The following is a 20660-nucleotide window of genomic DNA, read 5'->3' as shown; positions in this document are numbered from 1 at the left end:
TCAAGCAACTGATTCACACAGTATCTAGTTTGATATTGTCCTTCCCTCACGTTCCTGGATTCTGGATTTCCTGTCTTACCCTTTTGCAAATTTTGGTCTTTCTCCAGCCTATCTCAAATTTCTTGAGAAAGGAGGCAGAGAGATATATACATCCACACATATTTCTGTGTAAGTCCAAAGGTGATAAACACCCACCCAAGTTATTGTTTGTGAGAAAGTCAGGGCTTAGATAATTCAAGATGAATTCCTGAGAAGTTGTGTAAGGAATCACAGATCTAAGGACATAAGCCAAGGAGATCTCAGATCATGAGCGTGGCTGAAATGAAACACCGCCTTATTTACAAAGGTAAAGGCTTCGTTAGAACCTGAATACCAAATCCAAAAGGAGATATTTCATGGGTGTATTGAGACCATTTGTTGCCAATAGAAGCTATAAAATCAGAATATTCTAAGGGATGTTCTGGAACCCAGTAAAGACAGGCTGCTGAGTATCACCGAGCTAAATAAATAATCTGAGTGTAGAAAAGTGCTTAATTAGAAAGCAACTCATTTTACCCTGTCTTTTCGCAGTCAAGACAAGAATCTGAATGAAAAGAGACGTTCTGTGTACTTTCATTTTGCATTTTAGCTCCTAACACCATCTTGCCCACAAGAAGGACCCAATGCCTGTTCACGGAAATGAATTCAATTAGATACTTGAGAGAATCTGTGAATGACGCAGGGTGGGCATGCAAAACTTTGCACATAGAATGCCAGTCCATGCTTTTCCTACATTTAAAGGAGGAAGAAATAGCTCAAAGTCTGGTAAGCAACCAAATGGGGTGCTAAATATTTCAGAGGCACTGCTAAGATTAATATAGAGAAATTATCTGCATTTTTCTTCTGCTTGTGAATGAGTTGCCTGTTCTTTTCTCCGTGCCTCCGAATGTGAAAATCCTCCCCGTTTGTAGTCCCTGCTGGACTCCTCTGTCGTATGCTTTTTGATCTATTCTCTGCTGCCACATCATGGGGAAAAGAGATTACATTTTTCCCCCGTGTCCAAACTGTTTCCTAAATGCTGGACATCTGTACTGGTAAGGGTTTTGCTTTCTACATCTAAGAGTTTTTATTTTCTTGGTGGTGTGAATTGTTCTTCAGAGAAATTACAGGTTAGGAAGGAGCTGTGTGGTTTCTGGTATTTCAGTTGGATGCATTTTATCCCTCCTGAATGCATTTTTGATAGTCTATCCTTAAGGCTGTGTTTACACATCAAACACACTTATTAATTTCAGATTTTGCATCACTCATCATTGTATTCATCTCAGGTCTTTGTTATGCACACTTGTGCTCTCCAATTCTTATTTTATCATTTTGTTTTTTAATAATTCATCCTGGTCATGGGTATTCAACTTCGATTTTTTTATGTGTGCTGGGGGACATAAAGCTACTCCTGCTTTAAAATGTGAATCTGAGAAAGAAGTGATTCACTCCCTTTTCTGCCCACTTCTGATCAAACCCAGCAAATACGACATTATACTTTTGCAAAAGGTTGTACAGGCTGAAAATGTAAACTTCTCTAGACAAACTTTTTTAGTACTAACAGATTGATCAGTGTTTATAAATGTTCAATTAAAACTGTTCAGGGTCTGGAAGGATTACCAAAATATATTGTCAAGTGAAAAATATAATGTATGTAATTGTGGATTCACTATGCTAACACTTCTGTGTGAAGGAGTTGGGATGGGGAAAGAGGGAGAGAGAGAGAGAGAGAGAGAGAGAGAGAGAGAGAGAGAGAGAGAGAGAGAGAGAGAGAGAGGCTGTGCCTATATGTTTGTGTGTGTGAATGTACAGAATATAAACAAGAAACTGTTTGAGGGGCTGTTGCTGGGAAAGGGGCCTAAAGGGCTAGGGAACCATAGAGGAAAGGATATTTATTTTCATTCTATATTTTTGTACATTTTGAATTTTGAATCATGGACATATAGTAGTTACTTTTTAATCATAAATATAAATGTTTAAGTTAAAAAAATTTAGAATGATGGATACTTGTGAGTATGACATTATATAGAAGAAATTCCTGCAAGTAGTAAAAGCACTACGGCTTTGACACCACACGGATTTGGTTTATCAATCTTGACCCTTCTACTTCCATTGGACAATGTGGTTATCCTCTTCCATTCTCAGTTTCCACAGCTATGAATTTGAGATGATAATATCTAAGTTTAACTGTAAAGATTAAATACCACACCATATACGAGGTCTGACAATTAAGTTCGCGAACTTGTTGTAATGCTGTTGCTAACTTTTTTTTATATCAGAGGGATTATTTCTTATGAATTTGTACCAACTGGACAAACAATTAATCAAGTTTACTATTTGGAAGTGCTGAAAAGGCTGTGTGTAAAAGTTAGACAAAAATGACCTGAACTTTTCACCAACAATTCATGGCTCTTGCATCACAACAGTGCACCAGCTCACACAGCACTGTCTGTGAGGGAGTTTTTAGCCAGTAAACAAATAACTGTATTGGAACACCCTCCCTTCTCACCTGATCTGGCCCCCAATGACTTCTTTCTTTACCTGAAGATAAAGGAAATATTGAAAGAAAGACATTTGGATGACATTCAGGACATCAAGGGTAATATGATAACAGCTCTGACGGCCATTCCAGAAAAGAGTTCCAAATTGCTTTGAAGGGTGGACTAGGCCTTGGCATCAGTGCATAGCTTCCCAAGGGGAGTACTTTAAAGGTGACCACAGTGATATTCAGCAATGAGGTATGTAGCACTTTTTCTAGGATGAGTTCTCGAACTTAATTTTTAGACCTTATATGAATGGCTTAGCAGTACCTCACACACCATAGGTACTCAGCAAAGAGTTACTATAATTATTATTATCTCCGTAAAATATTCCACTGATACCATTATCAGCCTTTAAAATTTCTGTACTGGCAAATAATTGGTCTGACCCATTATGTCATTTTTTTTTGTTTGTTTGGAGAACCATTATGTTCTTAATCAATAGCCCTTACAGCCTCTATTTCACTAGACAACCAGGAAGAGAGAGGAGGGAAATCCCACTAGGATACTGAAAAATCCTTCCCACCGAATCTTTATTCCAGGACTTGCTAATTAACACACACACACACACACACACACACACACACACACACACACAATCATACTTATACATATACACTCATCCAATCCAGGAATCTAAGTATAAGTACTTTTTGGAGAGGGTGGGATCAAACCATTTTATTGAGGGCCTTCGGGGGAGGGTCGAAGGGCCAGATGGACAATGAGATCCCATGTCTTTGCGCAACCAGGATCTCTCCAGCTTCACCGCCACCGAGAGTTTATAAGTATTTTTTATAGCATTTTTTCTTCTGGAAACTAAATCGTGCTTCTAACCTCAGCATACGGAAAATATTCTTACCCATAATGCAATATTACCACCCAGAAATTACAGGGACTGCTCTTTCTTAGATTCTGAGAGATTAATTAAATCATGATATATTATTTAGATGTGTGCTATTCTCTTAGCCTTGGAATTTAAGAATCTCCCACTTGATCGTGATGTATAATCTCTTTAATGCATTGTTATATCTGATTTGCTAGAATTTTGCACCTGTATTTATCAGAGATACTGGTCCGTAATTTTCTTTCTTTGTGTTATCATTACCAGGTTTTGGTATAAGCGTAATGTTGACCTCATAAAATGAGTTAGGAGGTATTGTCTCTTCTTCCATTTTTTGGAAGAGTTTGAATAGGAATACTACTCTGCCATAAGAAAAGATGAAATAGTGCATTTGCGACAACATGGATGGATCTTGAGATTATTATGCTGAGCAAAATAAATCAGAAAAAGTCGAGAACCATATGACTTCACTGACAAGTGGGATATAAAACTAAAAACAACAAAGGAACATGACAAGCAAATAAAGAAACAAAAACTCATAGATACAGACAATAAATAGTTTAGTGGTTACCAGAGGGTAAACGGGAAGGGGGTTGTAGAACAGGGCAACAGGGGTCAAATACAGAGGGTGCCAAAAAAAAGTATACACATTTTAAGAAAGGAAATAATTACTAAAATTGTAATACTTAATATATACCAATATCAAAAGATGAATATAAGTCACATTTGACGTCTGCAATTACAAGAGATGCTCAAAGTGGTTACCATAAACATAATTTTAATACATTTTTTTTCCCTTTCTTAAAATGTGTATACATTTTTTTGATACCCTCTCTATATGATGATAGAAGGAGAACTGACTCTGGTTGGCGAACACACAATGTGATATATAGATGATGTATTATAGATTTGTACACTTGAAACCTATGTAATTTTACTAACCATTGTCACCCCAATAAATTTGAATTAAAAAAAAAATGAATCTCCACCATTAATTATAACAAATATGTGTGGGAACAAGTTTAAATAAGTCACAGAAACTATAAGTAAACACAATTTGAAACCATTCATTAATTTCAACAACTGACCAAAATAAATTCTATCATTAAAAATAAAAAAATAAAATAAAATAAATATTCTTCAAGAAATACTTGACCTGAATCTGATGCTTTTTACCAAGCTCATTATTTTATAACTGCTATCAAAAAGCATCTAACCATGGTGTCTGTCTGACACATCTCTTTGAAAATGACTCCTTCTCATTTAATCCCATCTGCACTAATTCAGTTACTTTTAATAGGCCAAGTGCACACACACACACACACACACACACACACACACACACACCAAAAGAATAACTCTAAACCTCCAATTCATTTTATAAGCTATAGAAATTTGTTCTTACAAATCATAGCAAACATTTACTAAATGTAAATTTTACTCTTATGAATTTTTCATTTCGAAAAAGCATTCTAGAATAAGATAAACAGATAAAACAAAATAATTTCTGGAAGGTTTTGGTTTAGCTTCAGTTATAAGAGAAGCTTATAATAACATGATATTTTTATAGTCACAAAATCAATTGAATTTATGAACACCAGCTATCTATTTATGCCATGAAAATAGATTTCATCTTGAGGGGGATGGTTGGAAGGCCAGGTCAGAACTCAGCAGAAGATGCAGAAATGATGGAGAGTGAGCAGTCTTCTTGGAGGAAACATGTTTGTCCTCACTAAAGACCCGAGGAAATATAAAGGTAAGTGAACAAGCAAAGTCACAGTGCATGTGGGGACTGGGGACTATGGATAGTGAAGAGTTAAAGAGTAATGCACATTTAAAAAAATAAAATAAACCTTCCTGTATGTCTGCAGTTTCTACTGAGTTAATGTGAACTCACGAATTTGTCTGAGTTGCCCAAGATTGTACAGATGTTATATTAGTTTGCTGTCATAAGGAACTGTTAAAAGATAAACTGAAGCACACTAAAATTTTTAAGAGTTTATTTGAGCAAACATTGATTTGCATTGGGTAGCCCCAAACAGGAAGTTAGGAGTGCACCACCAACAGGAGCCAGGGAGAGGTTTTTATGCAAAAGACGTGGAAGCAAAGCAAGGACATTAGTTGATTGGCTATAGCTTAAGCAGTTGTATTTTTGGGGAAAGCTTACTTGGCTGTTGGTGATTGGTTGTTCTTAACCTGGAGGCTTTGACAGCAATTCACTCTGGCTTAGGTTTTGGTTTGCTTATGTAGGCGACCCAGGCATAGCATCACCTCAGACCAGTGGCCTCCTTGATTGACTACTTTAACATAAAGTACCACAAACTGAATGGCTTAAACAATAGAAATCTCACAGTTCTGGGGGCTGAAAGTCCAAGATCAGGGTGTTGGCAGGGCCATGCTCCCTCTGAAATTAATAGGGAACGATCTGTTCCAGGTCTCTCTTCCAGCTTCTGGTATGTCTTTGGTTTGTGGTAAGATAACTCCAATCTTCACATAGCATTCTCTGTGTGTGTGTGTGTGTGTGTGTCCAAATTTCCCTTTTCATGAAGACATCAGTATATTGGTTTTGGCACCCACCCTGTACTCCAGCATGACCTCATCTTACCTCTAATTAGATCTACAACAACCCTATTTCCAAATAGGGTTGCATTCTGAGGAACCGGGATTACGATTTTAACATACAAATTCAGTATGGGGGACACAATTCCCCTCATAACAGGTGGTAAATGGTGAAACTTGGCATCAAAACTCATAAGCTCATTCTCTTTTCACAACCAGGTCACCTTCAAGTTATCCTCAAACTTTTGGGTTTAAAAGAAGTGTTGGTGTGGGTCGCGTGGGTGGGGAAGAAACACTGAAGAGAAGTCAGGGAGACACCTTCATAAGCCTTAGCTACTTTCTGGTGAAACAAAGAATTCTGCTTAAAATCATTGGAAATTCCAAATTTGGTGGAGGGGAGCCTACTTCTGTAACGATTAGTATTTGTCAGGCAGTACTAGCAGCTGCCATTTTTCTAGTTAGTTCTAGCTGTGGTCTCTTTAAATCATAACATCTCATAAATTATAGATCTGGATGAGAAGTTAAAAAATCATTTTGACCAAATAACTTACCCAAGCACTCAAAGCTAGTTAGTGACAGAGATCCAGTCTCCTAATTCACAGAAGAGTGCTCTTTCGTAATCTTAGGCAACCAGGAGGAGTGAAATATGAGATAATCACTTTCCTGATAGGGATACTTTTTGCCTCTCATTTTTGTCTCAATGATCTCATATTTAAAAGTCATTCAATTTTCATCCCTCTGCCAACTCAACAGTTAGCGATGGACAGATAAACAGTGCTCAATAAAGTTATTAAATGAATTTATGAATGAGAACAGGGAAGCACTATGTTATAAGGATAAGCTCTCCAGCTGAGCGTCCAGGTGGCCTTCTGACTTACTTGCCCCTCCTTCTCTATGGAAAGATCCAAGAGCTCCTTCGCTTCCTTCTGAGTGGAAGGGGGTTGGGCTCCTCCTGGGAAAACTTTCCTCTCTTCCCTTTCTAGATATTTCCTTCGAACTGAACTCTTTAGAGTCTCCAAGTATGTCTGCCCCTCTTCTTGCAGGAGAAAGCAAAGCCTCCTTCTGTATGACACCAGGGCTGGTTGTGGCTGGAAACTGCACTCACTTCTGGTTGCCCTGTCACAGCTCCTTTGAGATTGTGCATTGCTGAATGGTCTCTTTCAGAAATATTCCTTCCATGAATCTTCCTCCCACCCCTACAAGTATGTTTACTGATCACAGTAAATATGATTAAGTTTTTCTGTCTACAAATTCCCCACAACCTGACTAGAAACTGTTCCTTCACATTTGTATATTAACTTCACCCAAGAAAACAATCCAGATTTAAGGTGATTGCCATATAACTCTTTAAGGAAATATTTAAATATTTTAAAATGTAAAGAAAAACTTATCCTGAGGGAAGCATTTATTAGAGTGTGAGGGAAAGAGCCAATGTGGCAGAACCTTGCCAAGAAAGGGAGAGGTACTGGTTATATACAAAGCTTGATAAGGAGCTGAAGCTGTCTCTTTTCCCTTTTCCTAGGTGTTAAAATTTATAGAATACATGATATTGTACTATAGTTTTGCAAGATGTTACCATTAGGAGAAATTGGATAAAGGGCACATGGAACCCCTCTGTATTATTCCTTAATAACTGCATGTGAATCAACAATTATCGCAAACAGTTAACTTAAAAATAAATGTCTGGAAGAATGGAGTCAGCAAGCACCCTGATAGACAGCAGTCGCCACTGCATTGAAGCACTTAAAAGCCCTTCCTTGTTTTTGCATTTCACTAATGGAAGCACTGATGCAATTATGCAGAATGACATTTGTCATTGGAATGGGTTCTACATCCTTGAAAACGAAGAGCAGTACATTTTTCCTTCTCTTTCGAAGCCCACGTCCTAGTTGAAATCTGAAGCCCCCTTGACTGATCCCTTCATGTCCCTAAACTGACCTGGATAACTGATTGACTGTAGAGATCTTTCCAAAAGAGGGGAATTGCTATTCTGTTCATCTTTACATCCAACATCTAACACAGAGTCTGGTACCTAGTAACTGAATAATAAATGTTTGCTGAAGTGAATCAATGACTGATGAATGACAAACAATGACCATCATTGCCTCTCAGTTTTGTATTTGGGGATGGAAACTATTTTGTATTTGGGGATAGTTGGGGATGGGAACTATTTCAAATAACTTGATAATTTCTTGCAAATCAAAAGCCCAAAATTGAGGTTTAATATAAATTGTTCATACTATTTCTGATAATGATACACACATTGATTTAAGGAAATGTGAAAAACTGAAATGTATGGAGAAGAAAATCTAAAATCACTCATAATCTCATTGAGAAACAATTCTAATTAATCTTTTGCTGTTTGTCATTCCAGATAAACGTAATTACTCATTTCTTCAATAGTCTTTTTAATTAAATTGGAATTATAGTACACATATTCTTATAATCTACTTTTATCCTCCATTTAATTATATACTGAAGATACTTTGTCATAATTTGCAGTTGTCCAAGGAGAGAGCAGAGGAAAGCTGAACGTTTCACTCAATCAAAACCATGTCAAAAGCAGCTGTATCAAAACATGGTCATCAGAGGGTGTGGTGGCATCCAAAGGCCCACTGTGCTAGGAAGGCTCATCATATCAGAGTGTGAAATGCAGCGTGTCTGTACTAGGGAGAATGGAGACTCCGCAACATGACTCTGCAGAAAAAAAAGTTTGGGCTATTTTCATAACTAATATAGCATATAAGGGGATATTTGATGAGGGGATATTTAAAATTAGAGCAAATCTCTGGCCCCATCTTATTGGGAACCATCCTCAGGAGACTTAAGAGCTTGTTGAAGTATAGGCTTCTGCAGAATCCAGGGGAAATGCATAGTCCCCCTTGTGATGAGTGAAAGAATCCAGACAAGGGGGTTCATACTGCATGATTCCATTTATATAAACCTTTAGGAAATGCAAACTAATCTCCAGGTCCAGAAAGCATAGTGTTTGCCTGGGGACAGGGTGGCAGGTAAGAGTGTGAGGAAGTGAATACAAAGGGGTATAAGGAAATTGGGGGGTTGTAGATACATTCATTATCTTGATTTTGGCACTGGCTTCACTGGTGTATCAGAATGTGAAAACTCATTAAATTTTAGGCTTGAAATATGCTCAGTTTATTGTACGTCCTTACACCTCAGTGCACCTGTCTGTCACCACCCCAGTCCAGGGCCCCCTTTGAGACCCACAGGAACACACTCGGTATGGAACTGGGTTGTATCTCATGAATGCTCTTCAGTCTGGCCTCTGGAAAACCTGCTGTGGTTATTAATTTTATTTGTCAGCTTGACTGAGTGCCCAAATATTTGGTCAAACATTATTCTGGATATTTGTGTGAGGATGTTTTTTGAATGAGATTAGCATTTAAATCTAAGGATTTTTTTTTTTAAGATTTTACTGGGGAAGGGGAACAGGACTTTATTGGGGAACAGTGTGTACCTCCTGGACTTTTTTCCAAGTCAAGTTGTTGTCCTTTCAATCTTAGTTGTGGAGGGTGCCGTTCAGCTTCAAGTTGTTGTCCTTTCAGTCTTAGTTGTGGAGGGCGCAGCTCAGCTCCAGGTCCAGTTGCCGTTGCTAGTTGCAGGGGGCACAGCCCACCATCCCTTGTGGGAGTCGAAACCAGCAACCTTGTGGTTGAGAGGATGTGCTCCAACCGACTGAGCCATTCGGGAGCTCAGTGGCAGCTCAGCTCAAGGTGCTGTGTTCAATCTTAGTTGCAGGGGGCACTGCCCACCATCCCTTGCGGGACTCAAGGAATAAAACTGACAACCTTGTGGTTGAGAGCCCATGCTCCAACCAACTGAGCCATCCAGGAGGCAGCTCAGCTCAAGGTGCTGTGTTCAATTTTAGTTGCAGGGGGCACTGCCCACCATTCCTTGTGAGACTCGAGGCATTGAACTGGCAACCTTGTTGTTGAGAGCCCACTGGCCCATGTGGGAATCGAACCGGCAGCCTTCAGAATTAGGAGCATGGAGCTCCAACCGCCTGAGCCACCGGGCCGGCCCCTAAATCTATGGATTTTGAATAAAGCAGATTATCCTTCATAATGTGGGTAAGCTTCATCCAATCAGTTGAAGGCCTTAACAGAACAGAAACAGACCTCCCCTGAGCAAGAAGGAATTCTGTCGGCAGATGGCCTTCGTACTTGAACTACAACATCAGCTCTTTTCTGGTCTCCAGCTGCCTGCCCACCCTGCAGATTGTAGGCTTCCAGCCCCATGAATCACATGAGCCAAGTACTTAAAATCAATACCTTTCTCTCCCTCTCTCTCTCTCCACACACACACACACACACACACACACACACACACACACCCCACAGTGCCCAAAAAAATGTATACACATTTTAAGAAAGGAAAAAACTGTATTAAAATTGTAATACAGTGAATGATGCCAGCATTCATTTGATTAACGCCATCTTTTGAGTGAATGTCGTACTACACGTTGCTACCGTAATTCAATTCAACTTCAAAAAGTAATACATAGATAACCTCTCTTAAAATGTGTACTTTTTTTGGCACCACACACACACACACACACACACACACACACACACACACACAATCATTGGTTCTGTTTCTCTGGAGAACTCTGACTACCATGTTTCCCTGAAAATAAGACCTAACCGGAAAATAAGCCCTAGCATGATTTTTCAGGATACTCGTAATATAAAATAAGCTCTACCATGTTTCCCCGAAAATAAGACCAGGTCTTATATTAATTGTTGCTCCAAAAGACGCATTAGGGCTTATGTTCAGGGGATGGCATCCTGAAAAATCATGCTAGGGCTTCTTTTCCGGTTAGGTCTTATTTACAGGGAAACACAGTAATATACCCACTCTGTCCTTTTCAGTGAAGAAGATTGCAAAATTGTAAGAACAAGACAACATTTTGGGGTCTAAATAAGAGCTGCTGTCCTCAGGAAGCAAACACAGGATTAAAAACAACAGCAAGACAGAATCATAAATCTCCTTTTATTCCAGGAAGAGAATAATGTTAGGTGAGTCAGCCCCTCCCCCCCAGAGGACAGTGTATCAAGGGCTGCATGTCAGTAAAATGTACATAGAACTCCACCAGACACCAAGCACCCTTCCTAATCCATCATTGAGAGAACACAGGTAAACCCAGGATAACAGGGGACTTTGCTGATTCTTTGTTCAATCCCATAGTTAAAATTGTCAAAGAAACATAAATAAATACATGAGAGCCAAACAGAAAACCTTTGGGAACTTTACACTTACTCTCATGAATAAAATCTAACATAAAGAAAACTAAAAGCATAAAGATATTTATTCCCATTCCAGAAGCAGCAAGAGCACTGAGGATTGTTTTCCCCCCTGAAGCACTAAACAGTGGCTGCTGATGGCAATATAACAGAGAGAATAATATTCTTTCTCTCAAGATGTTCAAAATTGGCTGCATGAATTAGACAGCCTAACTTCAAATACACAGAACATCTCTGATAATTATTCGACATGTAAGCCAAGTGTGCTGTCAGGGGCTACACATCAGTCCAAATTTGCACCACAAACAAAAAATGAAGTTAGAAATCATTTGACTCCTGGGTCTAACCTCACGTTCTAAGACATGGCAATTATTAAACTAACCTCCCCCTTATAAGCCTGGCCATGCTGTGTTCCAGACCTTCACCTTCCCATAGAAGATGGCTACACCCCCATTGTCCTCCAGCCCCAAACACAGCTGCCCTGCACTTTTTAAATATATTTCCATTTTAAGAGTTATTCAGATTAGCAAGAAGAACAAACACTGAACAGCACAATCCACCTCTCAAGAGACAACCCCATTAACCCTTGGTGTCTCCTTCAAGATTTTTCTACCACGGCCAACCTCATACACCCTATTTTCTGTTTCTTTCTTTCTAAATTATTGTTCCAAAAAGGCTTTAAAGCAGTTTGGGCACCATTGTCTCTCTGAGCCTCCATTTTCACCACTCATAAAATGAAGAAGGTGTTCATAATACAATCTGACCAAGTCGTTGGGAAAGTTGTACAAGTTAGCACACCTAGTACATAGAAAGTAACTTGACCTTCCTACCCTCCATCTGTCCTTCCTCCCTTCTTTACTTTCTGCCTTCCTTACCCATTCATGCATTGAAAAACAAAATTGTTTGTTAAGCACCTTCTGCATGCCAGGTACTGTACTAGACACCAGCCTCATAATAAGGAGGAAGACGAGAGCCACGGTTCCTGCATTCACCACACGTGGACACATTGAAATAGAGAAAGTGGCAGGGCTGTGGGAACACATGATGAGAACTCCAAAACGGGGAGGAGAGGAGTGAGGTGGAGTGTCCCAAGCTTGCAAAGGCCCTGAGACAAATCATCAAAATGTGGCTGACGCACTGAGTTCAAGAAGGAAAAAGTTTGTGAAGAACGAGGCTGGAGCCACTGGACGCGGGCAGAGATAAGGAGGGATTCTCCCCTAGAGTCTCCAGGTAAGGACAACCTGCCGACACTTTGATCTCAGACCTCTGGCCTCCACAACTGTGACAGAATACATTTCTGTTGTTCTAAGCCACCCAGTTGGTGGCCATTTATTATGGCAGCCTTAGGAACATATCTGTTATTCTCTTTTTTAAAACTACTCACATAATTATCAAAGGGAGGCCCTGACTTTCTGAGCTAGTATTAGAGTCACTGATGAGCTTTCTGAGCTAGTATTAGAGTCACTGATGAGTTTCTCTCTTGTAGGTTTGGTTTTCACCTGTGAGATGAGTGGTGTTGATTGTGCATAAGTGAGGTAAATATTTTCTTTCTCTCTTGTTTGTTCATCTTTCCTTGGGGAACTCATTAGCAAACTCAAAGCAAAAATATGCATTAGCCTATCCTAATCCAAAGCCAAATTTGCAAGATGTGGTATTAAGAAGATGCTACTGTAAATGGTACAACCTTTGCTATTTTTATAGAATGTGGTGCTTATGTTTGGCTAATGTAATTAATCATCAGCCAAAACTCATCTGTTCCAAATTTATGCTCTATTTTCAATGCTTCAAACTGTTTAGAAAGCACCGTTCTGCTTCTGTTTGTTTCTTAGAGTAAGCTTAGCAGCTTTACTGCAGGTAGACACTTGTTGTCTGTTAGCTTAGGCAGAGCTTCTCAACCTACACAATGCATATCCTTGGCAATGCTGGGGCATTTATTTTGATCTGGGGGGTGCTAGTTACTGGAACTCAATGGGCAGTAGCCAAGGCTATCCCACTCAAAATGCCCATAAGCACCACAGTGTAAAATTTCTACTATGGATTTTCAATGCAACAATTGTAACATGCCAAAGAAATGCCGTATGTCTTTAGATGTATGAAAAATAATCAAAAGTGCCTTGCATTGGCTTCCTCCATTTGTAACCAAGGTACCTTATGCATAACTCCCTTACATCTTTTTCTCATTGGACTGTGTATTCACATGTTCATCTTCCCATAGAGTCTATGTTATATCAGAATTGAGACAGTGCTTCATCCATCTTTATATCTCCAGCACATGTCAGGAACAGAATGGGTGCTCAATTCAGTTTGATGAGTGAAACTTGGTAAGCCAAAAAGTTTAGAAAAATGTTAATAAGAACAAATCATCCCTTTTGTTACAGAAATACTCTTTGTTATCCTGTGTGCTCTGGTTCAGTCTTGGGGAAAGAGCACAGTACTTGGTATCCTGGCCTAGGCTTCTTGACATGTGGGCTCTACTGTTATCTTACCAGGTCTTGGTTTATCTATCTGGAAAATAAGAGGAGTTAGACTTTGGTCTGTATTATTCTGAGGTTTTATTCAGCTTCGAAAATTCTGTTTCTTGGTTAAATAAATATAATAGCACAAAAAAATTAGACACTATATAGCTCTATTGCCAAGGGCGAACAATTTCCAGATTGTCTACTAATCTTCTAACAGCAGTCAATGTCTTATTCACTATCAGAGTCTAGATTTGGCCAAACAGTCATTTGTAGGTGCTCAATTCAGTTTGATGAGTGAAACTGGGTAAGGCAAAAAGGGAAACAAATATAGCTAGTTCTAGAATATATATGTGGACATGTGTCATCTTGGTTTCCATGGCAGAATATCTTTCTTGTCATTCCTGGGGGAAGAGGGAAAGCATACAAAGAGATGTTTTATGCAATCAGAGTTGAAAGAGAATAAGTATGGCACAAAAGTGGAAAGGAGAATACAGCAGTGATGAGATGTCACTTTGTGATTCAGTTATAAAAGGCTGACTTCCATCTTGCTAGCAAACTCTATCTATTGCCTTCTTGGCTTGAACAATTTTATGAAGCAAGCTGCCTTATTGGCAAGGACAATATGGCAAGAAATTGGGAGCAATCTCCAGTCAACAGTTAGCAGGTAACTAAGGCCCTTAGTCCAACACCCCACAAGGAAGCATATCTTGACAACAACGTGAGCTTGAAAATAAATCCTTCTCTAGTCCACACCTGATTGTATCCTGTGAGAAACCCTGAAACAGAGGACCCAGTTTAAGTCATGCCTGGATTTCCTGACCCACAGAAACTGTGAGATAATAAACGTATGCATTTTTAAGCTGCTAAAGTTTGGGGCAATTTGTTACACAGCAATAGATAACTAATATATAATACTTGGTATCAAGAACTCACATATAGTTTGTTACCTGACACCATAGAGTCTAAGTACAAATAACTATCTTTTATTCTCCCCTCTGGTGCTTACTTTGTTGATTACAACTCCATTTGGTCACCTACCATCCAATCTCAGTTTATTAAAATGAAGTAGAGCTCTTAAGGAAATAGTTTATTCCAGGGTTGGAGAAGGAAAACAAAAGAAACAAAAGCAGAGCTCAAAACGTTTTGTGGTGACAGAAAGTAAGAAAGTGCTCAAAAAATGATGGGGTATGTCAGAAAATAAATGATAGTGATGAATAATAACCCACAAAATAAAATAAATATTCATGGATCTATACTGACATAAATAACTAAGCATGGGAGAAGGCCTAGTGGAATTTAATTCATAAACATAGAAAAAAATATACAAATAGAAAATAACTATAGACAAATCCCACATCGTGGTTTTATGATGAGAGATGGTATATTTCGGCAGTCTGAAAATTAGATATCTATAAATTATAAAGGGAAAAAAACTGGAAAAACCTGCAAGATACCACCTAAACCAAATGGTCAAATTTAACATCACCCACAGTAAGACATAACATAAAAACATCATTCAGCTCCTGATATCATGCACTGAGAAGGACACAGAATCACTTTGGTGGTATTCTTGCAAAAAATGGCTAACTTCAATCTACTCATGAAAAAAAAAAAAATCAGACAGATGTACATTGACTGTTTCACTATTATTTTACTATATGGAACTCTCTGTGTCTTGATTTCTTTATCTGAAAAATAAGGGGGTTGGGCTGACCAGTCTTCTTAAACAAAAGTCTCAAAGTCATAGAAGATAAAGAAAGACAGCATTTTCACAAATCAGAGGAGACTAGACACATGACAACTAAATACCACATGGGATCAGAAGAGGGACATCAGAAAACACTGCTAAAATTCAAGTAAGATCTTTAAATTAGTTAATGTCATTGTATCAATATTAATTTCTTGGTTTTGATAATCATACTATGGTTATACAAGATAGTAATGTAAAGATAGGCTGGGTATGTGAGAAGTCTCTCTACTATTTTTTATGACTTTTTTGCAAGTCTAAGGTTATTTCAAAATTAAATGTTTACAAAAAAAACCTCCACCTGGTATTCTAATTTTGGAGTTCTGATGGGATTTCAGCCTCACAACGCAATTTAACGGGTATAAGACCTTTGATCTGAGCTACAAAAGAATCTCTCCTTGGTAGATTTTTATCAACCCATATCAAAGGACATCTTGCTTTTGAACAACAGGTGGAGTTTGCATTTCTGCTATATTGACTATTTTTATTTAAACCCTTATAAGACATTAGCTCAGTTTTAATTAATCCCTTCTAACTTTATAGAGTCAAGAGTCTACAGGTTTTAGTATCTGTCCTTCACATCATTAATGATAGACGGACTTGCTCATTCAAATCATTAGAAAAAAAAAAAAAAAAGGCACATCAAGGCCCATATATACTGCTCTTTACTCATGCTTTTACATGTTTTTCACACAACTTACAAAGTCAAACCTCAGTTATCTGCAAATATGTCCAGAAGGTACATAGCACGCTGCATTTCATAATGATATGAGGAAAACGTGATCACTAACCATTATGTGTATTATGTTGGTAGTAGAAGCTAATATTGTCCTAATTACTATCGCAATAACTAACATTCTATTCTTCCTGTATGCCAGGCATTGAGCAGACCACTTTATGGATTATTTCCTTTAATCTTTCAGTAGACCTATGAAGTAAGCACAGATGAGGCCGCAAACACATTCACTAGCAATATGCAGCTTCAGACAAAGAGCTGAGTGGACACGCCCTGAGCCCCATGGAAGTTCTGTGCTGGGGAAGTGACTGAGTTGCCACAGGCCCTGTCAACTATTTGATCAGTCCCTTTTATTTATCTCTTTTCAATTAGATCATTCTGTTAACATTGGCATTAGGGGAGAAGGAGTGGAGGAATGGAGGGAGGGAGGGAAGGAAGAGAGAAAGGCAAGAGCCATGTCAAATTGTATGAAGAATCTCAATTATACAAACATGGAGCTTTCGCTTTGGTGTGTTTTAAACTAGAAAAGTTTCAAACTGAAGGAGAGATTCAGAGGGGGACATGAAAGCTATCTTTAAAACCGCAAAGGGCTGTTTTGAGAAAGAGGGATCAAAATTGTGTGTGTCCTGTGAAGAAAATTTAGAGATGCGTTTCAACTCATTATCAAGAAACACTAACCGGGAAATCCAGTTACAGGCAAAGTTGCCTGAGGACTTGGTGAACTGGTCCTAAGAGGTGTTGGAGGTGGCTGGGTAACCAACTCTCAAAGAAAGATAAAAGCAGGAGATTGGTACTTAAATTAGATGACCTTTTAAATCAGCTTCCGCTTTGCCTCTGGATCAGACCCTTCTGAGAGACAGCACTTTCCAGCACCTCGCTCCTGGTGGCATAGCTCTTGTTTGCTTACATGTTCAGTGTGAGAAGCAAACTGAATAGGTGTTTAGGGATAACAGACCAATTTAGACAACTGGTGGATTCATGCCGGCATCTTTTGGAGCCAAGAGAAACCTGTGCGAGGTCTGAAATGTGAAAGACTTGCCTTTGTGAACCTGATGGCCTGGTCAGCCCTTACCTATTAGAGGAGATGGTAAAATATACATGTCATGACAAACTAGCGAGCGCTCAGGCTGGACCACCAAAACAGGAGGAGTGGGTAGGGCTCCTCACATTTGAATTCAAGTTGGCTATCTGAACCACACTCTCGTTTCCCTGCCTGTCTACCGAGGCTGTACTGACCACTGCAGCGTCTGAGCCAGGTAAGCAAAGTTAGTGGCTAGCCCCCTGGAGGCCACTTGGTTGAGTCACTGGAAGGTTCTTCGTGTTCCTGGGGCTACAGCAGCACAACGAGTTACCCAGACTTCAGGGCAGTTTCAGGAGAGCCTGTGCTTACTTGGAGAAGATAAATCGGCGTTAACCACGCAGAGCAGGGAGTAAATAGGCAAAGGGAAGAACACAGAGAACAGAAGTAAATGAGAAAGGCTCGTGATTTCAAGACTTTCAGTGTGGCTGGAGTACAGGGTATGAGTGGGGAGAACAAAAGATACCAGTAGAGACCTAGGAATGAATGGTATAGATTGCCTTGTGTGGCAAGCAGGGTATGGGTGTTATACTGAAGGCAGTGAGGAGCTTGAGGGATTTTAGGCTGGGATGTAACATAATCGGAGCTGTATTTTAGAAATACTAATATGGCAACAGTGTGGGAAAATGTGAGTTCAAGGGGATACAGAAGGCAGGAAAATCGGTTAAGAGGCTATTGCCTCCTAGTAATAATCCAATTACTGAATAAATATTGTTCTAAACCAAGTTTGCAACAATGGGGAATGAAGAGGATGGGATAGATTCAAACTGTGTTCAATCTGTGGTGGGTCAAACCATACAGCAACGATAAGTAGCAACTTAAGCTTCTTGATGCTGCCCACCCACTTTCTCTAACTATAGAAACACCTTCATCTAACAGAGCAAGACATGGGAACCAGATTCAGTTGGTCCCAGCAACTCCCCAGTACTATTGTCCAGGCCTGTGTATGGAAAAGGATCTGCTGATTTAGTGTGCCTGGCAGGTATTGTGAGCCCGGATTAGCTCAAAGTAAGAAGAGACGATAGTCAAGTGTGGGAAACTGGCAGAATTAGGGTTTGAGGAAAAACTGGGTAGGCCATTTTCTACATTAAATTTAAACCCTTCTGTAACTGCTGCCCAAATGAGAAATATGTCTGATGAAACCCACATGATTCAAATTAAGTAAACTAAGTAATGCTGCTTGTGCTAAAGAGTTCATGGTTTGCCTCATCTGTAATGGAAGAGAAAAAAATTTTCCAAAGAATAGGGGCCAGCCCGGTGGCTCAGGGGTTAGAGCTCCATGCTCCTAACTCCAAAGGCTGCCGGTTCGATTCCCACATGGGCCAGTGGGCTCTCAACCACAAGGTTGCCAGTTCAAGTCCTCGAGTCCCGCAAGGAATGGTGGGCTCTGCCCCTGCAACTAAGATTGAACACGGCACCGTGAGCTGAGCGGCCGCTGAGTTCCCGGATGGCTCAGTAGCTGAACGGCACCCTCCACAACTAAGATTGAAAGGACAACAACTTGACTTGGAAAAAAAAGGCCTGGAAGTACACACTGTTCCCCAATAAAGTCCTGTTCCCCTTACCCAATAAAATCTTTAAAAAAATTTTTTTTTCAAAAGAATAAATCTTTAAAAGGCAACCCATGTTTACCAACCAAGTAATTTATAAGATCATTCAAGAAAAGGCAAAGTGAATAAATAGCACAGTGTGTTCTAAAAACCAAAGTTTGTACAAAGATTCACCATTACAAATAAAACTATCGCAAGGCATACTAATAATGTAGTTTCTAAAATTTCCCCCCAAAATGTAATTATTTGCTAAATGACAAGAGGGTAAGAGATGAAGTAGGAGATTGAAGAGAATGGAGTCGGTTGGAAACAGTTTTCAGACAATTTTTCTTCTGCTCTTTGAGTTTTATTCCACCCACCAACATCTACTCCTTTTCTGCCCTGTTCTAACTTCTAATCGCTTTTTCTCATTCTCTGAAGACTTCGACAACTGACCACTGCGATTTCTGCCACTGTCCAATGTGACCTCAAAGTCCATGTGAAACGCCATCCAATATGTGGGCTCTCATCTCCTTGACCTCATATTCAATAAATTCCTCCTTTCCTCTACCTTAGATACCACACGTATGGTCCTGTCCTTGACTTCAACGTCATCTGAAACCGTTTCACTTCTAAAAATGACAACTCGATGTAATTTTAGAGGTGAGGGAGTAAAATCGTACACTTACCCCAATCCTGTGATGACAACTTCCCATCCTTCCTGCTTCCTTGCTCAAGTACTCTGCAATATGCTGAATAATGGCCGCCAAAGGTTTTAGGTCCCAAGCCCTGGGACCTGTAAATGTCACCTCATTTATGTTTGTTGCCTTTATTTATTACCTAATATTACCTTAGTCTTATGGGACTGCCAGCGTCTTGGCTCATTTGCTTTCTCTCTGCCCTCTTCTCTTTCCCCTTTATCCCTAAGCTTCAGTCATGTTGGCCTTATTTCAATTTTCAGAATGCACCAAATTCTTTCCAGCTTCAGATTCTTTGCCCACAATCTTCTATTTGGATGGAGTGTACTTTCTCCTTACCCCATTGTCACTCCCTCCCCAATCTGATTATTTCTTATCTTTTAAATAAATGTCATCTTCTCAAGGAAACTTTTCCTGACATCCTTGTCTCTGTCAGATTTGCTAATTATATCCTCCTAAATCCCCCTATACTATTCCTTCACAGCACATAGCTAGGTAAAAAGCACTAAATTATTTGTTTACTATATCTTACTAGATTGTAACTCCCATAGGATCTGGAGCATTGTCTATGGCATTACTGGTGGACCTCCAGCACCTAGAACAGTTCCTGGGCCCTAGTAGGTGCTTATGCAATTTTAGATGGAAGGAAAAAACCTATGAGTTTCTGTTTCTCATTTGTTTGTCTTGTTCTTTTGTTGTTTTTGGTTTATATACCACATATCACAGAAACTCATAGACACGGACAATAGTTTAGTGGTTACCAGAGGTTAAGGGGGGTGGGGGGTGGGAGATGAGGGTAAGGGGGATCAAATATATGGTGATGGAAGGAGAACTGACTCTGGGTGGTGAACACACAATGGGATTTATAGATGATGTAATACAGAATTGTACACCTGAAATCTATATAATTTTAGTAACAATTGTCACCCCAATAAATTTAAAAAATAAATTAAAAAAGAAAAAAGAAAAAACCTAGGAACTTGGGGCTATAAAAGACGAGCAAAGCCTGGTTTTGCACCCAAGGAGTTTGCATTGGGATACTTGTTCAAATCCCATCTAACTTAATCCCATCTTAGAAAGAAGGAAGTATTTCACAGTCAGGAAGCATATTGAGACACATGACTAAGAAATGGGTGGGAAGAACGGTTTGAATCATGGCCACCATCAACTGTTGGATGGATTCTGCCCTAC

The 20660-nt window shown here is 39.4% G+C and overlaps 1 protein-coding gene and 1 long non-coding RNA gene across 4 annotated transcripts in view; one reads left to right on the top strand and one right to left on the bottom strand.

The window, feature by feature from the left end:
- Nucleotides 1-20660, bottom strand: part of DCT (dopachrome tautomerase) — a 71492-nt gene that overhangs the window by 35904 nt on the left and 14928 nt on the right. The gene's annotated exons all lie outside the window — the stretch shown is intronic.
- LOC141571013 (uncharacterized) overlaps nucleotides 854-20660 on the top strand; it is a 34316-nt gene continuing 14509 nt past the window's right edge. Inside the window, exons 1-2 of one of the 3 annotated variants that reach the window (XR_016019180.1) lie at nucleotides 854-1073; nucleotides 5026-5155. This is a non-coding gene — a long non-coding RNA (uncharacterized LOC141571013). The remainder of the gene's footprint in view (nucleotides 1074-5025; nucleotides 5156-20660) is intronic. The other 2 variants (XR_012495464.2, XR_016019181.1) reach the window with 2 other exon arrangements.

Source organism: Rhinolophus sinicus, chromosome 16 (assembly GCF_057876585.1).
Source record: "Rhinolophus sinicus isolate RSI-liver-muscle chromosome 16, RSI-T2T, whole genome shotgun sequence".
Lineage (NCBI taxonomy): Eukaryota > Metazoa > Chordata > Mammalia > Chiroptera > Rhinolophidae > Rhinolophus > Rhinolophus sinicus.
The sequence above is the reverse complement of the archived record's forward strand: the minus strand, read 5'-3'. Positions and strand labels throughout refer to the sequence as shown.